A 22,409-nucleotide genomic window follows, 5' to 3' on the forward strand; every position below is an offset into this window, starting at 1 on the left:
TTTCGGTGTTTCATCGTAACATATATATACATAGTTTTTTCTCTTATAAAACGTTATTCTTTTGTTCTTATAAAGTACGAAACACTTATTTATATAAAACAATGAAGATTATGGTTCAGCCTTGTACCAAATTAGGATTTTTTGATTATTTAAGACTATGGTTCAACATAGCTTCAAAATACTTTTTCTTAGTTGAAGCAAAGTTCAACTTAGTAAAAATAACTCAATCTGTGACTTAGCACAGAATATTTGCGTTATATCACTATTTAACCGAAAGCAAATTCACTACTAATGTAAGTTTTTATAACCGAAAGATTTTTAAAAACAGATACAACGAGAAAGAATGTCCTAAATTTACAAAAAAATGAGATAACACAAGTGATATCATTTCAAAAGGATTTGAAAATAAATAATAATTATAATAAATACCTTGCGTATTGAAAACATACATTTCTTTTTAATAAAATATTTTTTTCGAAGTTTATATTTAAATCAGGTGAAATTTTGATTATTATTACTCTTCATAAAATATTCCTAAAATATTATTGTCATAATAATAAGCAAGAAGTTTTGTTTAACTATCAAAAAATGAAAAATGGTTTTAAAGTTAAGTTCTTTTAAGTTCTTAAGGTTGAAAGATACAATGCAATTTTACTGGTTTTTTACTGGTTAAAAATATTGCTTCAATAATAATTCAATATTATATATACATATACAATGCCTCAAAACATTACTTCAATTAATAAAATGTATTTTCACTTTGGTAATAATCAATCTTTCCTTTATTGACTATCAAGTCATACTGAAAAAAAATTCCGTGCTAGAGGGACAAAAATAAATTTAATCACACATATGATATATATATAATATATATATATATATATAAACGTGTGCCTTTATTATATTTAACTCGGAACTAGAACTAATGCTATGCAAAATTTAGGACAAGCACAATGAGTAAAAGCACTAAATAAAAAATATTCTAATCTTTTGAAAGAAACTATTTATGTACCCAAAATTTCCGAGTAATGTTTTGTAAATTTTATATAAGAAAAGTATTTAAAAAACTAATATCAGTGCAGTGAAAATATTTTATTAATTAGTAAAATGCATTCATTAATATGAAAAGGTGCATGTTATAATTTGGGAATTGTTGGTTTTTTTTAAGTAAAAAAATTACCAATGTTAGTTTATCTTAACAAACTTATACTTAATTATTTATCTTAGAAGAACATTAAAGAAACTTTACCTACACATTACTTAATTACCAACTCTAAAATACAAGCGTTGATTATTGTTAAATACTTATTAACAACAGAGCGTTAAAAAATCGATATTCTGTATTGACTTATCAGTAATGTATTTTGACTATATGTTAACTGCAAATCTATATTTTTTGCATTCGTTAATTTTTTTTTCTTACTAATATAAAACACTACTTTTAACTTATATTTTCAAAGGGTTTTTTGATTTTCAATTTGAGTTGATTATTTTATTGAATAATGTATTTAGAAAGTCAAATCAGAATTAATTGGAAAGATATATAGTTTCAGAAATATATTACATAATAATAATAGTAAAAGAAATTAGTAAGAGATTCGTAAAAAAAAGGAAAATCTGAATGGAAAGTTACGTTTCAGCACACATTGAGATGAGAATTGAAATTATTTTTCAGATAACACTCTTTTATTTAAGATTCACATCCGTACTATTTTAAGAAGCATCATCACATTCATTGAAATGTAAAATTAGTTTCAGGGTGTTTACGGAAATTCCCGAAAACCGTTCACACAGATTTTTCATTAAAGATTCATTCAATGTAGTTCTCGAATTCCTCATCAGATGTCGCTGTTCAGTTCTATTTTAGTGGAATGATGCTTCTGAGTTCACAGATTCTCTTGCAAACTTCTCCTTCTCCCGACTTTTCCTGGGAGCGGTTCTTTCTTCTTTTTCCCGCTTGTCTCGTTTCTGCTGTTGCGACTTCAAGGAAACAGATCTGACAGTTGGTTTTTATCCTGTTGCTTCTCCTAAGGTAAATTTTAATCTTCATCGATATTCTCTCTGCCTTTCCTGACAAATATTGCTTTAAATTCCTATATTTATTAAACTATTTAAATAGTTTAATGAAAATATCTGAGTGCTATATGTAATGCTATATATAAGAAGCATTTATCTTTTCAAATTGACATTTCGAGTACAATCACTTAGAAATAATCAGGTTTAGGAATAAGTATGATGTAATTGTGATAATATCATCAGAATTTTTTTTTAAAAAAAGCACTGATTTAAGGGTGTCAATATTTTTAAATCTTTGATTTAGGGAGAAAATATTTTTTTTTAAACTGAGTAATTTTAAAATATGAATTTAGTGTTGTTAAGTCCTTAAATGTAAATTGTTATTCATTCAATAAAATAGTCTGATAAATAACGAAAAGGAACTATATCACAACAAAAGCAACTTCGAATTCTTAAATTATAATTAATATATATTTTCTTATCTGTATTGAAAAACAAATTATGTGCAAAAACATATTTCAATTATGTTTAGTTTTTTCGTTTATTTAATTCCAAGTACATTTAAAACGCACTAAATATACAATTGACAAGTATAAATGACTAAAAAAAGCTTGTTCACCAAGAATAATTTAAAATAATTAAATAATTGTTTTTATTCATTTGTTTTTTTATGCAAATCTAATCTTTATTTGGTATTTAACTGAATTCCGTCTTATTCTTTACTAATAAATCGGTAGCAATTATTAAGCAATATTATTACGTTATATTTATTTAGGAATAATATTTCATAATAATTACTTAGAAATAGTATTTAAAAAAATTATGAATATTGTTATTAAAATATGTTAAGCAGTGATAATAAATTTTATCAGAGCTTTGATTAGTAAATGTGAAAAAAAATTCGAGTTTTGTACTAAAATATTATTGGATATAATTAGAGAAGTATTAAGTAAAGTTATACGTATTAATTTAAGAATTTATACAAATTAGTTCGTTTTTTTTAAAAATTATTTTTGGTTTGATAGAGATTTTATTCCTTACATCTTCCAAGAAATGACTCTGTAATCTCAATTAAGGAAAATAATCATAAATCTTTTTTGAGAAGTTTGGATATTAAAAAGAAAAATAAGAGTGAAGTATACCAAAAGTGTGAGTATTGATGTATTTTGCTTTAGCTATGTGAATACAATATTAGAAAACACTCTTTTTTGCGGATATAATCGGGTGAGCTGATGACGATATTATATCTTTTCATTATTTTGCTTTCGGTATTTCGCTGTTTTGAATAATATTTTTTTTTAATATTTTTTTATTTTTATTTTTTCACAAATCTTTATTACATTTTTCTCCATGTTTTCTCAACATTTTTAACTTATTTTATGAGTTCTATATACTTGCAGCTTAAGCGCAGTATATAAAACTCATCATTTTTCTTAATTTTCTTCCCTTTTTTTCTTATCTTCCCTTATTCCTGTCCTTATGTCTTGTCTTTATTGTAATATATATATATATATATATATAACGTCGTTGCCGAGTGGAAGGATTAAAACAGGTCATAGGTCGGGAAGGAGGGTACAAAATTTATTTATTANCATTAATATATATATATATATATATATATTAAAAATGATGCCGTCAGCTGGCACTGAGAACCTGTTGAAATTTGATTTTTCCTTTGTAATTTAAAAAAAAGTTGTAATTTTCACTGATGATGAACTAACTTATGCGATAATATCAGAATCGTTTTTACTTCTAGAATTCAGAAAATGAACATTTTATTGCTTTCAAACACTAAGGTGCAATTGTACTTCTAGCCAGCTAGTTATTTAGGAAAAAGCTCAAAATTTTTATTGACAGTAAATTCTGTTTTGCGGTAAAATATTAATAAATTTTGCTGATAGAAGTCAAAAGATGATTAAATCTTACACTCACATTAGATTCAGGCTCAAAAGTGCAGTTAAAATATCAATCAACTGGATTGCAAACAGAATTTTAAGACGCAGTCGTCTAACGCCCGAAATCGAGTGTGTAGAAATCTGTATAATTTGTGTTTTATCTTCTTGTTTAAAGACTCATGTGATGGAACAACTAAAATTTACCTCAGCTAACCAATTCGAATCAGGAAATAATTAATAAATTTTCAATAAGGGACATTATTTCTTCTTAAATTCTCCCCATATGAATCAAGACTGTGTCGAAAATTGTCTGGAATTTTATTTTTAAACTTAAAACATTACTTTTTAATCAATATTAAAACGTTTTATTATTGCAATGAAACTGTTATTTCTGTAGCTGTCAGTAACTTATTTAATAAATCGATGTTTGCGACGTCGTTTATGAAATATATTTTATGTGTTTACGGGACATGTTCGCCAAAATTACTGTTACGATAATGTGTAACACTTGCACAGTAAAAAATAAATAAAGAGAAACTTTCTTAAAGATACTTTTAGTGAAATGTAGCTTCTCAAGATCTTTCAAAAGACATGTCACATTTGTTTGAAGATTAAAGTTTTAATCAATTTAATTGCTTAAGTTTTTTCTGCCAAAATAATTATTTTTATGCGATTTCTACTTTTTTACACTACTTATTGACGATGAATATTTTTTAATATTTGATACAGCTTATACTATAAATGAGCACATGTTTCTTACAGCAAATGAGTAAATGTTTTGAGACGATCTGTAAGTAAAGTTTCGTTATGATGTAAACTAGAAATTTGTAGCTTTAGTCATCATACACGGGGAACAACTAATAATAGACTTAAAAATTTTAAATTCAACAAACACCGAACGAGATTTTGATACTTAGAAATCAAAAGTTTGAGGTGATGCAGTTTTTCCAAACTTTAAATTAATAATCTTTAGGAAATTGTCTGAAAGTAAAAAAATATAAAAAACGAATAATATATCGTTGCATATCATTTTGCTCCGATGACAGTGACATACTGTCTGGACATGAAATAACTTCTAGCGTGTATTAAAGGATTTTCATCCATTCCGACTGAAGATTCATAAAGAGTTCAGACTTTGAAAAATGCTTCAGTGACCCGACTCGTCTTCCGATCAATTCCTGATTGTTTTCCATTTGATTATGGTCAGGCAATTAACTCTACTAATTTAAAGTTTCAACCTTCTTACCTTTAAATCAACTTGTCTGAGTTTTAGGGTGTGCTTGGGAGCATTATCCTGCTGAAACATCCATCCATGATGCATCTTCTTACGAGCATAAGGTAGCATGTGAACCTCAAATATTTTTTTAACATATTGCTCCATTGTCCCATCTCTGTATCCAAGTGGGGCGATGCCATTATGACAGGAAGGCATCGCTTTCCGTGTTTCGCTGCTGGTCGTTGGTACAGAGGATCCAGTCTGATATCCTTTGGATGACAAATAAAATGTTGACTATCACTTGCAAACAAATTGAAAATTCTTATCACTTCAAAAGACTTTCTTTCAGTCTTTAGTTGCCCATGCTGCGTGCTCCATTGAAAATTTCAATCAAATCATTCTTATCATTGCCCGGATGAGAGGTTTTTCTAAAGGAACGCATGTACACAATTCAGCTTCATTCAGGCGACGTCTTATGATGCGTAAACTCACTGTAAGTTCATGTTCGGTGGTCATCTCCTAGAATTTTTGATTAGTGCTTCTGTTTAGTCAGCAGCCTTCTTTCTTCGTTTTAACGCGTCTTAACGTTGAATCGTTTTTCTTGATCTTCTAGAACATTTCAGGTAAGTGAGAATACGTCAAGCAAATTTGAATATCAGCGCAAAGTTATTGAAAGCTAGAAACCATTAGCATACTGCTTGTATAGAAAGAAAAAATACCTAACCATTATTTTAAAGACAGGAACTGGATTCAAACCATCATATTTTGCGGGTAATTCCTCTATTCCAATCACTGAGGTATAGGAGTAAATATTACGTAAGTTGAGTATAAAAAAATTAATTGTGTTTATTATTTCAAAACTTTTGATTTCAATTTTTAAAACTTTTATTTGGTGTTCGCTTAAATAAAATTCAAGCCTGTAATTATTTTCTTACTGTATAAGATGATTAAAGCTAAAAATTACTTATTTACACCATTAAGAAATTTTGCATTAAGAAAAAGTAGAACAAAAAATCATATCGTTTTAAAACTTATGCTTACTACTATGTATTACTGTTGCTTTATACTGTTTTATTGTGCTTATTTTTTGTTGTTAATTTTTTTTTGTACTAGATTTATATTGTTTCTTTGATAACAAAAAATTGTGATTGAAACTGAACTTATTAACTAGCATTATGGAAATTAAAATGATGTAAATGCTTGATTTGATTATTTTATAATTTAAATGGATAAAATTATTGTCAGAATATGATACTTTAGAATTGAAGGTTTCGTTAATACATAAGCTATAAAAAAACTCAAATCTGGAAACTCAACATTTGGTGGTGAATTTCAGCTCGTAAAATAAGCATTTACTGCTCAAAATAAATACTGAGTATCATTATTTATCACTTACATTTGAAAGTGATATTGATGGCATGCCAATACAGTTTTTTTCCCCTATTTTCTTAATTTTGTACATAAATAACTTTCGACGAATTTTGTGTTACGCAGATTTTTTTAAAAAATGTATCAAGTACGTTTCTTAAGTTTTACCAGCATTAATAAGCATAAAATTAGTTATGATCCACTAAATTAACTACAATTATATCAAGGTCATGTAATATTTAAGATTAGGAATGAGTCAAAATATTTTAAATTATATCGCTGATTTGCAAAAATCGATAAAATAAACTGACTAAGAAAATATTTTGATGAGCAAAGAAGCTCTGACCTCTGCTAAGTCTGTGCACCAACCTCCAAACTTGTACAGCAATAATTTTTATTTCTTTTAAAATATAGTTATATTTTTATTATAATAATACAGTCTTAGGCTCGAAGATTTTTTAATACTAGGAAGAAGAGTTTTTAATACTATTGGAATAATATTTAAACAGGGTCCCTGTTTTATTTCCCAATCTTCATAGCATATTTAAAAACTTCACGACTATCACTTACTAATTTCTCTTGCATAACAGGTTAACTGCTTTGTATGACAATTCCGGATCAAATTACGATTAACTTCGTGTGACGAAACTTTTTACCGTAAAATCCATTCTTACCAGAATGTGTTACGGGGCAAAAACTCTGATACACACCATTTTTTAGTAAAACTACTGAAACCCTAATTACTGTAAGTATAATATTTTACGCTAAAATGGATTTTACAGATGATGCACATAAACTGTGGTACTTTAAACAGTAATTTAATCCAAAGGTTTCATACAGTGAATGTTTAATTCATCCAAAATTACTCGGAACTTTAAACAGTTGTTAAGCACCCAAACTTTTAGAATTTTGAGTATTTGCCTGAATGTTTTTGACGAAAGTGCAAAGTAATTATATTAAGAAACAGACAAGAATAACTATAACAATCTTTGAAACTAATGCAGTTTTGTTGTATAGTTAGTGAACTCTAATTTGGTTGCAATTTTCTTTATTACAGATACATATTAATTTATTTTTCTTTTTTACATCGGTTATTGCAACCACATGAAAAATCATATTTACAAAAGAATAATATTTATATTCTAATATTAATGCGAATTTCCTTGAAAAATAATAAAAATAAACAAATAACTACTTCTAATCTTTCATTTCAAGCAAAATCAAAAATGGCAGGTGATAATATTTCAGTTATTTCAAATTTAAATCTTTGAAATATATGTAATGTGGTTTTGTCTTCAGTAGTAAATTTTATCAGTCTCCTACATATCATGACAAAAAAATGATACAATTTACAGGTGTCTTGTTTGCTGCAATGTTACCACGTGATTATTCTGTCCAATAAGAATGTCTGATCTGGTCACCATTTCAATAGATTTTTATGTTTCTACATTCCTTTCCATTTCATTATTAACTTCCCTAAAGAATTTCTTAAAGAAAAGTATGACAATATTTTCTTTGTCAAAAAATCAATATACAGATATATTTCAATTATGTTTACCTCTACATTGAAGTTTAATAATAAGATTTAGAAAGAATAACTATAGAAAATCAATATGCATACGCTGCTATATGTTAATCTTTACATTGTTGCTCCTTAAAAAAAAGAGAATATATCATATTACCTCATTTATTCGAACACGCAATGGCTGCAAAACTTAACACAAAAGTTTCAACTAGAATTAACTAGGTTAAAAAAAGTAATGTATTTAAATTATAAAATATGATTGACACATTCTTTGAATTATTATTTTATTTGAATTATTTTATTATTTTCTTTTTCCCTTTTTTAATTGTTCTGTAATTTTTTCCATGCTTTTTCTACATCTTGAACTTTATTGTTATATAACCAGAGAAAAAAGTATGGTCAAAGCTACCATAATAAGATAAAATTTTCCATGTTTCTGGCAATAGGGGAACGCCAAAAAGCTGAAAAATTTTTACCAAAGCGTTTTGTTGAGGAGTTTGGTATAAATAACAAAAAAGTGTTGTTTTATAATGCGTGGCAAAATTCGGTAATTTCATAAACATATCTTAAAGTATGGCGAAAATCTAGGAAATGCCACTGATATTATCTTTTAAATAATGAAAACGCAAGAAGGACGTAAGAAAAACGTAGTTGGAAATTTTTTAAGATTCGAATTTTCCATTTTTCCTCTGTCGAAATTCTGTGACTCTAACACTAACGTTCATGGAATTTTAACAGAAACACAAAAACACCAACTCTTCATTATAAAAATAGATAATATATTAATATCTTAAATATACAACCAGTCATATTAAACTAATAAAGATCCTCGATTGAACTCGACAAAAGTTGATGCTATAAATTTCATCCGCCATATGTCACACATAAAAAAACACTTAAAACAGCAATACTAAAAATCTCATTTTTACAGAACTTGCGTTTTATACTTTAACAACAATTTATTGTTTACAAAATTTGAGAAAAAAAATAAATATGTAATACTACTCTAAAAATATATCCTAAATAGTGCCATGTTTAAAAATTTACTTCACAGCTTTTCCTAATATCGGTAGATAATACAAAATCAAGAAGCGTTTGAATACAAACTGTGCAATAAAATATAAAGAATATGGTATTAAATTTATCGTTTTCGAAGAAATCACTTTAAGAGAATCCTATATCACATAAATCATATAAATACATCTTGACAGCTTGCCGTTATATTTTAAGCTAAGTTGCAATATAAAATCTCTAAAATGAAAATAATTCAGACGAATCTCCGCAATGAAATCTCATATTCTTCAAAATGATGTGTAGTGCGTGAAACTTGTTATAATAAACTGCACTCCATCTGAGACACAAAACCAAGCTTATTGAATGGCCTCTAGATAGAAAATATATCCAACATTTTTCTCACGAAATCACGAAGAGACAAGAGACGCAGATGGCTGTTATAAAAGTCTTCAATAAATAAAATTGAAAACGATATGACAAGAAAAAAGAGGAAAATGTTTTGTAAAAGTCGAGAATATGTAAGATAATTTCGCAATTTTAGAGGTGAGTACATATTGTTTCCTTTCTATATGTGCAATTCATTCAAAGAAGAAATGTATATTTCTAGTACCTAAAAGCAGATTTTAGTCGTTTTATTTGATGACATCATGCACTGTTAGAATTTTTTGTCTAAAATTATGGTAAAATAACCAGCAGCAATATGTCCATCTGATTCACCGTAAAGTTTATGGTAATGGAAATTTTTTACCTCTACACTTTTTAATCGCTTACCGCTAGTATGGTTATATAAAACACTGAAGATAAAATATACGTTTTTTTTAAACCATTTACAACAAGCATGGTTTCAAAATCGTAAAAACGAAATTTAACTGGAGATAGGATCTAGGCTTTTCGTTAGGTAATGGGCATTGGAGAGTGCAGGACACTGAAAAATTTTCCTGTATTGAAGAGAATAGTATTGTGATGTCAACGCTGGGCCTCGAATGTCTGTCTCGAAGTTCTGTCCGACATGTACACAGTTAAAAAACTAAAGGGCTTGATCAGGTGGGCTCAGTTGGCGCGATAAAATTCTAAATTGTTTAACTGTATTAGGTGAAAGCACTTGATTAACGGTTTTTCTTACAGTAAACAGTTTGATTACAATCTTATTTATAGTTATTTGACAGTTTTGTTGGAATATGGTAAAATAGCAATTAAATAAATAGTTATTAAGGCTTATTTTCCGAGAAATTTCTAACAGTGTATCAAACTTAGTAGTTCTCATTCAAATGTTTTTTTATATTAATATTTGCCTACGTTTTTGAATGAAAATTTTATATAATCAGCCTAAGATGTATTATCTTATTAGCTAACTTAAACTAGTTTATAACTCTGCACATTTTAACTAACAGGGCTAGCCCGGCTTTAGTCAGAGTCTAACCAATAATTAGTTTCCTTGTAAAATTAGTGCAGAGCTATAACTATAGTCTCAGTTCGAACTAGAGATGGATTTTAATTTAAATGAAACTCATATCTTCCTCAACAGGGTGTTACTTTATTAGCTCCCATAATTTACATTTTAAGAATCTTTGAGGAAAAAAGCAGATTGTAAAGTGCACATTCTGAGAGTTAAAAACAAATATTTAAGTGAGAGAAAGTAGCAAAAGCGTAATTTAAATCTAACTGATCACTCTTAAAAAAGGTGACTACGCAATCCATCAAGACATGTTTAATTGCGGTCGAAATTTGAAGGTGTTTTTAATGATTGTCTTTAAATTCTTCTATGTTTTCTTTAATCCTCAAAGTCTGGTGTTCTTTACTGTCTCTTACAATAGTGCTTCGCCATATTTCGATTTTTTTTTGTGTTTGCTTAAATTCACATTAATCAATGTTTAATGGCTCATACTAAAAAACAGACATTGATTTTCGATTTCCCTTTGGTACACAGCAATGCCGATCATATAAATCTAATTTTCGATAGAATGTGACTTTAAACTCAGAGACTTTATTTGTGAAAAAATTCCAGTTTAATGCAACGTTATTGTAATATCAAAAAACCTATTCAAGTAGAATTTTCATTTTTGTTCGAAAGTAATATTCTAACGGCAATGAAGAGTTCCTCTTAAGATATTGGAAATTGAAACTGGAAGATACAATTTCCAATATCTTAAGACTGGGTTAATGGAAAGTCTGGATTAATTTATTCAGGGAAACTAGCTTTTTCCAATTATCCTAAGAATTTTTGTAATGCTTCCTAAAAATTGATTTTAATGCTTTTTAGTCAACCAAGACGTTCCTGATAGTTAAGTAAAATTAGTAGCTTCTGAACAATTTTAAATTGTAACTTTTGGGTGAATTGTTTCAACAGAAGTTATTGTAGCATAGATTGATCACGGTAAAAAATGAATTAAAACATTTCACGAATCTTTCTTCGTTTTTGTCGAAACCGTTTTTTGGTATATGCTACGAGCAAACATATCGTAAAAGTGACGATATAACTGTCATCACTTATTCGAGAAAACGAATTTCGTCATAAGTAAAGAAATACTTCGCCATTCTATTTTCTTTCCAAAAAAAATTCTCATATTGATTGATGTATCTAACTTTCCTAATAATTACTTAATTCGAAACACCAAATAGCTATGTCAACCTTAATAGCACAAAAAAGACAAATAGAACAGAGAGATAAATTAGACCCATGCCCTGAACAGGATTTGAACCTGGGATCTTCCTGGTATAATGCAAACTCTTTGACCACCATGCAGCCTTGTAGGCTAATTTTATTTCCTTATTTTCGATCACCTAGTCTTCTTCCCAGTTTCGCTATTCTAGTTAACAATCCTCCACAATGCACTAAGAAGAAGTTTCGAGTTGAATAAACATTTTCGTCGTATATTAGAGTTCCCATTACGTCACAAATCGCATGATTTCAAGACAAAATAATTCTCAAAATTAACGAAGGATCAAGGATTACTGAATCGTCAAAAGAGAGATTTTTATTTTTGAGAAGGAGAGACAAGAAATGGAAGAATGGGAAGATTTGATGAATCAGTATGTCTATAAGAAATATAAGGTCTAAATGTAATCCAAAAAATTCAATTTTAGGTATATTAGGTGGTTTCTTTATTTTTAAAAACCACGTTTTTGTAGTGGAGAATAATAATTAAAAAACAAAAATTTGAAATACGAAAAAAGTGGGGTGCATGAAATACATAACAGTAACGTTATATTGGTGTGAGTATGTATGCTTATGAGAATATGTGTATGTATATCTGTAATTGTAATTGAATCTGAATGTGCATGTGTATGTGGAATATGTTTGTGTATATGCATGTGCATGAGGATGTATATGTGGATGAGTATGTGGTTTTGCATGTGTATGAGTAAGAAAATGTGTACATGTATGTGTATATGTACTGTTATTTATTTCGTGCACACCACGTTTTTCGTTTTTCAAATTTTTGTTTTCTAATTATTATTATCCACTACAAAAACGTGGTTTTTAAAAATATCACTTTTTGCTTTGATTTTTCTTTTGTACTCACTTCCAAAATCTTAATTTTTCTCTCACTGTACACAAAATTTTTCAACGGACATGTGACACTAATTTGAAATAATCGAATCGACAACAAAGGACAATAGCGAAAATATAAATTTGTCTTTAATTTTAATTTAATTTTACTTTGTATGTCTTTTTTCTCTTCATTTTCATGTATTGTCATCCAATTCTGAACTATGTGCCAAATTTGAAGTTTGTAGCTAGTGGGGAAGTTAGTTTAAAATCGATTACAAAATTCCACCCGAACAGAGATACACGAAGGCAATTGATATATACGTGGTAATAAAATGGTTATTTTTCTAGTATCGAAAAGTTAAATTACTTGATTAAATACATTTTTCATTATATTTTTATTGATTACAAGTTTTCCATCATTAAAAGTTATTATTATTATTTTAAAATTATTTGCATGCATAGTAACATATAGAGGTTTAAAAACAATTCGTTATTTCAGCTTAAATCTTAAAGTTTTGAAAAGTTTCAAGAATTCGCATATATTTTTTTTTCATATACAATTTGAAGAAACGATTCAAGCGGATAACGGAAACTATATTATTTGATGCCAAAATTCTTTTTAAAGTGAAAAAGTGTTACAAATGATTTGTCATAGAACGCATAGCATGTGAGCTAGGAAAAAAAGGGAAATTTTTCTTTATTTTATTTACCCGTTGCAAAAACATGACAGATTAGTTTAACATTCCTGAAATTCCAGTCAAGTGGAAAAGAAGATTTCGTTTTTTGTCTGAAGAAAAATTGGCATGCATAAAACAATTTTATATAGCTGAATGAAAGTTCATTTTTTAAAAATTTCTTTTATCATAGCGTGCTAAAATCTCACCAAATATATTTTTACCATTTTATCGAATGAGCAATATAATGTTTGTATCATAAAAAAAGTACTTTTTTTCTAAAAAAAAGAGAAGGAAGAAATGAAACGCCATTTAAACCTACAAGATTTTTTATCTTATAAGAATACATTTAACTACCACGTACTAAATTCAAATAGCCTTATTTAGAGCCACCTGCCATTAAAAAGCTAGTTTACTAAATTATGATGAATTTTAGAATTTCTGTTTCTGTTGTTTCTTATAACAGCAAATAAACATTCTTATTTGCTGCTATTTTAGAAATAAATAGCAAAAATAGATGTTTAAAATAAAGCTATTCATTTAAAGTTCTTGTCTCTAGAAAGAATTTAAATTGAATGTTTCATGAAATTTAATTAATAATGAAGGACAAAAAATATTTTTTTGCAACTAGCCACCTTTACCCTTTAGTCAATCTGATAATCAAGTGGGGTTTAAATTGGATTTGTTCAAACAACACAAAACCTAGCAATTATGTTTTGTATAAGTTCAAAATATGGTAAAAAATACCATATTATAAATATTAAAAATACTGTTTTTAAAACGTTATATTATAAAATTTATATTTTTTGACGCTGAAATATTTCTAGAGAGTTTTTTTTTATGTTTAAATTATTTGAATATCAATAAATTGTGCTTAGAAATTTTCCGATTTTTTTTTATTCCTTGGAAATGTTATCAAGTAACTAAACTAAAATGCAGTTACAACTTTGCTGTGTAGATCAGACCGAATTCTGAAACGCGGTTTAAACTTTGCTGTGTAGATCAGACCGAATTCTGAAACGCGGTTTAAACTTTGCGGTGTAGATCAGACCGAATTCTGAAATGCGGTTTAAACTTTTCGGTGTAGATCAGACTAAATGCTTCATATAACAAATATTAAGTTTACTATATCATCCATTTTATTTTCATTTTATTAACGTAATTGAATAACCTGCCCAACTTTGTGGTTACGACTTCCAATCAAAACTTAACCCCGTCCCGCCCCCGTCAGGGGCATCCGGTGAATACTGTAGACTCTAAGTGCACGCACGTAACCTTTCAGCAAAGTTACGACTGCCAATGTTCAACTCCACAGCCTGGTAATTTTGAACCCAATTCAGAAGACAAAGAAACTCCTGGATTAAGTATTGGTGGAAATTTGCCTTCGCGCAGTACTTTTTTAAGGGACCTAGTCAGCATTTGCGCTTCATGGACTTTAACACATGATTTGTCTACCACTGTGGATATTTTAAGTCAGCACTGTGGTCAAGGCGAGCAGCGTACGGAATTCGTTAAGACCAGCTATCACTGGGAATCGAACCCGAGTTCATTGGCATGCAAGTGCTCTATCCGCTGAGCCACCACTGTTCATATCTAATCGATTGAAATGAAACTAGATTTCTTTTTTTTTTTTACTTATTTTTAATCTTTATTCACCATTGAAAAATTACAAGAGAATCAGCGGTTTTTAGCATTTAACATTACGTTACATTTCTAAGACTTAAAATACTTTTGAATTACCATAGTATATAGAAAACATACAAGCAGTACGATGGAAGGAAAAGAATAATAACATTCTAAACTGTCCTAATATTATTAACTGTCAAATTTGTAGTAAAAAGTTCTATCCAAGCCTCTCTACTGCCTGAAGAAATGCAGCTATAGAGCTGAAATTTAACGTGCTAAAAGAATCTCTTTTATTTATGCCTTTGAATCGAGCTTTGCGTTTTGCAAAGTTCTAATTTGTTCGAAATTCACTGCTATTGTTAGTGCTGCTTTCTCGAAAATTCTTCTTATATATTTTTTTTGGAAAAAAGGAAATCAATACTTAAAATTTATTTCTTAAAAGAAACTTTAAGATAAGATTAGTTCTTAAATAACTTTTGGTCAAGCAAAAAGAAAAATATGTAAAAAGTTTTAAAATAATTTTATTCAGTTTTAATTTAAATTCCAGGGAATAAAAAATATAAAATATTACGAATGTGTGGCATACTTTTAAGGCATGAAAAATTCATTAAAAGTCTAGTTTTTTGCAGTAGCTTCGGTTTACACCATTCTGTTTTAAGAGTTATTAAATGACTTACTTCGTATTTCTTTTTCTAGAAAACAAATTGCGTTAAACAACATTTAATGCAAAATTGAGCTTAAATTTTTTGAAAGTTACTTAATTTATGTTTGGCTTTTTTAAAGTGAAGAGCTTTAAAACTTGGCGTAAATACTTGAAAATTGAATGTGAAAAAATGAGCTAAAAAATTACTTTAATTAATAATGTTATGTGGTATAAGTTTTGCTAAACAGTATATAAAAAAAAATTAATTAATCTTAAAAGTTATTACTATCGCTATTAAATATATCGAATTTTTTTTAAGCTAAATTTAATTTAATTGCTATGAACGAAAAATTATTAAAAAATTTCTAGACGGAAAAAGAATTCGGAAGAAATCACCATATTGTATAGTAATAACATTTCTGGTAAAATAATAATAATAACAATTTTGGTAATATGAACCAAAATATACTGTATTTAAACCATTCATTTGGTAATTTTTCCATTAATATGGTATCGATTTAGCTAAAATTCTAGTTTTTAGATTATAGTTTTTAATACTACACATTTAGTAAAAAATGATATAGATGATATAAGTGATATAAATGATATAAATGATATAGGAAACTATTGGTGGTTCTTAAAGAGTTAAGTAATGGTTTGTAAACATAAGAAAGGGGTTAAACAATTGCAATTGAAATTATGAATTTTATTTTCAGCTGTTTCAATCGTCCCTTTACTTATTGTTACAATCGTCCCCAGGGCGCCATTTCAGCTTCATTTGTTAAAAACAATGCTAGTTAATTAACATAGCTAATAATTTTTTTTTTGAAATGTTAATTAAGGTGTCCACTTACATATTCGGTTAATAATTTTTATTTGTTTAAACAAAATTACTTTGTTACAATATAATATTCTAATACCAAAAAAAATACTTACGTAGCGTGAAAATATCTTTTGTGATCTAACTCTTTCAAAATTACATAAAAATGGTTGCCAGCAGGTGTGTACATGTAGATTTATTAAATACACCTTGTGCGCCACCTAGGAACCAAATCTAGAACCCGACACTCGAAATTTTTGCTCTGTTACAATCGTACCCTGATACAATTGACCCCACTTTCCCCTACTGTATTGTTAACAAGTTAGTTCTGAAAAAGATTTTTAAGCATCCCAATATGTAGATTGTTCTTATAAAAATTGAATCATAGATTATTAACTTCATAAGACACAATCTATTTGCCAGGCCAATAGTTAACTATCTATTCATCTGCCTTTCCAATTATAACTTCTGAGCACAACCTCTAGTTTTTCCGTTCACCAATCACCATGATTGCTTTGCAATCATTTTGTTTCTTGAAAAATTCATCTTCTTAACAAAATATACTATTTTCTTCAAGCGAAAAATCTGTTTAATAGAAAGAGTAATAAAAAATATGCTTTTATTAGTTTAAACTTATGTGAGCTGTCTATCAAGCAATTGCAATTTTTCTGAGAATCTTTTAGAGAAGTAATGTTTCATCCACTGCTTTGAATTATTTCGAATTAAAGCAGTTCTACGTCTTTAAGACAACTGTGATAAGTATCAATTAATATTCCGAAAATTTATAGTCAATTTTCATGAATTGACTTCGTACATGAGGCTCTCGACAAAACACTTATACTATCGAGCAATCGAAAAATCAACGTAAGCAACAAAAATTTCATAATTGAGATTTTTATATATTTGGCATCTTTGTATGGTAAGCTACATATTTCAAAAAAAATTCTTCAAAGATAAATTTTATTTAACCATTTTTTTGAAATAGTCCGTAGCATTATCAATAGAAAGAAAATAGTTGTCAAGTCACTTCTATCAGAATCAAATGTGAAGCACCTACGTTGGTTTTGCAATTGCATGGCAGTACAGATAATATTACTCTATAATTAGTTTATACTGTGATATTATAATCAGACAGTGAATGTTTAAAAATTCGTTCCTCAACTTTGATCATTGACTTTTTATTTTTAAGAGATAAAAGTATTTTACTGTCACTCTTTGAAACGGTACCATAATCTTGTCATTTCAGATGCTAATAAAAAATTTTGTGAAGTAAATTTAAAGTTGAAGGAGCATTTAGTTTATAATAATGACAATTTAAGTTTCATACGCTTATTTAAGACACTACGGAAGGGGAAGAGACTGTGGAATTTAGTTTTATATAAATTGTTATAAATTCATTCTTCCAAAATTATTGTTTAATATCAACAAAACACAATTAAGCAATGTTTAACTGAAGACTAGGACTACAAAACATTTCTTCCCACAATCATTTAAATTTGATTAACATTATTTCTCAAGTTAACATATTGTTGCAACAATATATTTAAGCAGTTTGGATAGAAAATCGATCTTAAGTATTAATATGTATTTGTTATACGAAAGCAGTGAAAAATTTGGACGAGAGTTTTATTTTTTCTTTGTAATTTTTTCGAAGTTAATAGAAAACATATTGTAATAAAGAAAGAAAAACAACATAAAAGTGGATTTCATAAAATTAAAAAAACAAACAAAAATCATTAAACTTTTAAACATATAGCATTTTTAAAGAAACTAGAGGCATTTCTCTTGATAATACTTTAATGTTAACTTTTTTGTAGTTTCAAATACCTGTGAATAACTACTATAATTCTATCCTTTTACTATAATGTGTTCATATTAAACAGTTCATGTCTATTTTGATTATGCTATAAATATATAACACCGATCACTTAAGCTTTTAAATATATAGATTCAATAAACTGAGTTATTATTCTTGATTTTACTTGAATATTTTAAACTACTCCTGTGAAAATAAAAATAAAAATATCGACCTATTGTACAAACATCACATATCCTTAAACCGTCATTTTAATTCTAAACATGTGACTGAATAAAGTGCACTTCAACTAATTTACGTCCCTTGATTTTACTTGAAACTAAACCTTCTGTTCTGGATACAAGATTTATGTCACCTTCACCTGTTCAAGTAAGCTTTGAGCTGACTATCACGAAGGTATCTTAATTTTTCTAAGGAGTAGGATTGGGATCTCAGAGTCCTACATGAATTTTTTCATAGACGCTATCAGCTCTTGTTCTACTTACGGATATAACACATGTTCACATAAAACTTGGATATTGGAATAATTTCTTTAAATTAAACTTAAGAATAATTCTTAAAACTTTTAAATTAAAATACTTCCTTTAAACTAAAAGCAAAGGATGAAGTGGCCAGCAGACTTTAACCCAATGGAGTATATCTCAAATGCTCTTGGGGCAAAAAATTTCAGCTCAGTGTTTGTAACTGCTTCTGGAAATTTTTCTAGGATAGCAACTACTCTTACCTATTCAAGGGTCAAGAAAATAGTATACAATTAGATATTCAATTATTCGGATTAATTTAAGAGTGAGATGATTTGATACCCCATGATCTTAGGTTCGCAGGCACAAAGCATTTGTCATCTTCAAAAAGACTATGAGAATGCGTTGTGTGATCTGTGTTGCTGCATGGGGAGAACCCGAGTTTCTGTCCTCGTCAAATGCCATTTTGCTGCTTCATTATTAGGGAATTTCGCTATAATATCTATAAAAAATTATTAGTGTCTAGTTTGTAACACCTATTTCTGCTATTACGTTTTTGTTATCATCTCTTTTGTTATACTTCTACACATTTTCACTTTATTTATTTATTTTATTTGTTATTCACTTGCGTATTTCTTTTTTTCAAACATGGCAGATAGTATAATACTTATATTTTGTATTTATTTTCCAATGAAAATATCACCATATATTTTTTTGAATCTAATCTTTTTTATGATCTATTATGATTTTTAATGAATCTATTCTAATTTCGATGCCTATTAACATTGAATTTTTTTTTATAATTAAAACTTAGGGGAGTGTCGGGTACCCCCGCCTAGCGGGTACCTCCGCCCACTGTCAATTTCATATGTATAGACTATTTTTTTCAAGTCAATGGGTCCATCGGACATTAATTGTTATATTAAAAAAATAATATTTTCAAAGTTTCAAGTATTTATGCAGCTGGTAACATGGCAAACAATAGTTTTGAAAATATGTTGAGTACAGTAGGTTCAAGGTTTGTTTAATTTTTGTTTAAACCTTTACACGGGTTTCAAAAACCTTAAATATTCTTTTTCCAGGAGAGTTTGGTGTAATCGTGTATGTTAAAATTGCAAGTCGAGCGAGCGAGAAAAAGTTGGAGAAATTTGAAATTGAATAAAAGAATACTACATCGACTCCTTTTCAACTAAACGGAAGAAAAGTAGATGTAGATTTGCTGAAAGCTGGGCAAAGAAATGATCTGATGATTTAATGTATGATTCTAAACCATGCGCTTATTTAAGAATAGGAAACTGACAGTATCTATATATTCTGTTTGAAAATACATATAGGGGAGAATCGGGTAGCGCCGCCCAGCGGGTACCCCCGCCCACAGCCAATTTCACATGTATAGAATATTTTTTCAAGTCAATGGGTCATCGGACTTTAATTGTTATATTAAAAAAAGATTATTTTCAAAGTTTCAAGTATTTATGCAACTGGTAACATGGTAAACAATAGTTTTGAAAATATGTTGAATACAGTAGTCATGAAATTAAGAAAAATTGGTTGAATGTTTCGATTAAACTTCATTTTAATACTAAAAAAATAATTTTTTCTATACCTACAGCATTAAAGTATGTAGTCTTAAGTTTAATTTCCACAAAGAAAGAAGTTTATATGTAAGAAATTGTTCGAGTAATTACAAATTTACAAAAAAATTGAATTCGAGAACTCACATGAATGTCGAGTATCACCGTCCAATTTTATTTCGTCGATAAATGTATGGTTGCAAAGATTATTTATTTTATTTCCTCAAATTTGAATGTTATGTGCATTTTTAACAACAAATATTGTTGTTATTAAATGATTGTTACTAAATGATAGAATTCACTAAAAGTATATAAATATGTAGTAAATAAAATAATTTTGTGATAAAAATGATTGGTCATTTTCATTTACACCTGAAAAAACAGTCAAAAAACATAATTTTTNCCATATGAGAGAAAAATACCTAAATTAATGCTTTTAAATGCCGTATATATATATATATATAATAAATAAAATAATTTTCTGATAAAAATCATAAATGAGGTTTATCTATTGTCAATATATTGGTCATTTTCATTTACACCTGAAAAAACAGTCAAAAAACATAATTTTGGTAACTGGGTGGGGCTACCCGACACTGAAAAACCCGACACACCCGACACCCGACTTTGAAAATAGCTGAAAAACATGTTTTTTTAAATTTCTATTTTTTTAAGTTAAACTAAGTTTAACTTAACTTAGTTTTATGAACTATTAACGTTGTTATTAACTTAGTCTTAGTTAGTATGAACTTAAGTTTTTGGTTTATTCTTTTTGCATTATTTAATTATGTCAGGGTCACGTGAGGTAATAACACGCATTTTCTGATGTTGCGAGCTAAAAGCTTGATATTATAGATATGATCATTTTTTCTTGTTTTGGTTTTTTTTTTAAAAAAAAACAATGGATGAAAAAGAATAATAAAATGGTGAATTAGTTTTTGTAGAATTTTGCGTTATTTCTTTTGTAAAAGGTTACGACTGACAAATTAGATGACAAAACAATAGAAAGATACAAAAATATTGATTATTACTCAGTATTATATAGAAATATAAGCAATACTCCTTAAGTGGGCCGGGCTACCCGACTCTCCCCTATAATGTAATTTCGCGGTTTTTTTAGAGCACTTATAAGTTGGAACTAATTAAGATATTTGCAAACATATATATTTTATATTTTACATTTCATAATAGTATTTTTTGTTTGAAATAACTCTCTACAAAATGCGTATTGATTAAAATATTTTTATTCATATTCGTAAAAAAACTATACAAAATTGTAGTTTTTATTATCCCAGCCGCCCTGAAATCTACCATATTTCCGTAAAAACAGTAGTATTGTGTTCGGAATGTATTGTTCTCTCGGGGACAGTTGTCAATTCTTAAGTAAAGTTCGTTATGTGAAATAAAAATAAAACTATTCTGTCCCTTTTCACTCGTTGAAAGTGGTTAGGGCAATCTATAATTTTCCTTATTTTCCCACGAGTGAGAGTCGCCATCCAACACACAACTAGAGAACTTTCTTAACTACTAAGGTGCCTTGCATCCTCAAAACTGCACTAACAGTTCCTTTTAGAAAACTTCACAATTTGACCTTTCTGCGTTTTGAAATTAGAAACTTTTGCATTTCAGTCTATACTGTTGAAATTTTTATTATAAAATTACGGTCAAATAATCGGCAGCAGTCTGTCCATTCAATTAAGACTATGTCAAAGAACGTATTTTGCCTCAAAATAAGTATGGTAAAAAAAAATATGAATACAAAACTATAAGGTTTTTAACCATTTAGAACTAGCATTGCTTTAAAACCATAAACAAAATTACTGGACATTGGTGACCATTAAGTAACGAGCACAGGAGTTAGGTTGTAGTTGAGTTGTGTTTTATCAAATGATGCGTGTAACGTTTATTAAGTAGTTTTTCTTGTTGTTTCACTTATGGTAAGAAATAGGAAATACTAGGGATTTTTTATTAAGCAGTATTATAATAATCCAGAGTCACTCTCTTTAACATGAAGTTCGAAAAAAGTATAATACTGCCTAACTTAAAGACTTTTCATATTGTACTTTTCGTACTTTATCACTTATTTGATATATAAGTTTTCAGTCCTTCGTTAATGCAAAAAACAAGTCTCATGGAATTTTTAAGAATTCAAGCAATTAGATTATAATATCGATACATAGATGTAAGATGTTTGCTTGCGAAGAACAGTGATTCATAAAACTGCTGGGATTATAGATCTTCATGAAATGCATATTTTTATGAAATGCA

General features: G+C 28.2%; 1 protein-coding gene across 1 annotated transcript in view; it reads left to right on the forward strand.

Moving 5' to 3' along the window:
* Nucleotides 1-1,884: 1,884 nt before the first annotated feature.
* LOC107439317 (somatostatin receptor type 2-like) overlaps nucleotides 1,885-22,409 on the forward strand; it is a 79,756-nt gene continuing 59,231 nt past the window's right edge. The window contains exon 1 of the mRNA XM_071183484.1: nucleotides 1,885-2,032. The gene's annotated coding sequence lies outside the window, so the exon portion shown is untranslated. The remainder of the gene's footprint in view (nucleotides 2,033-22,409) is intronic.

The sequence above is a fragment of the Parasteatoda tepidariorum genome, chromosome 7, assembly GCF_043381705.1.
Source record: "Parasteatoda tepidariorum isolate YZ-2023 chromosome 7, CAS_Ptep_4.0, whole genome shotgun sequence".
Taxonomy (NCBI): domain Eukaryota; kingdom Metazoa; phylum Arthropoda; class Arachnida; order Araneae; family Theridiidae; genus Parasteatoda; species Parasteatoda tepidariorum.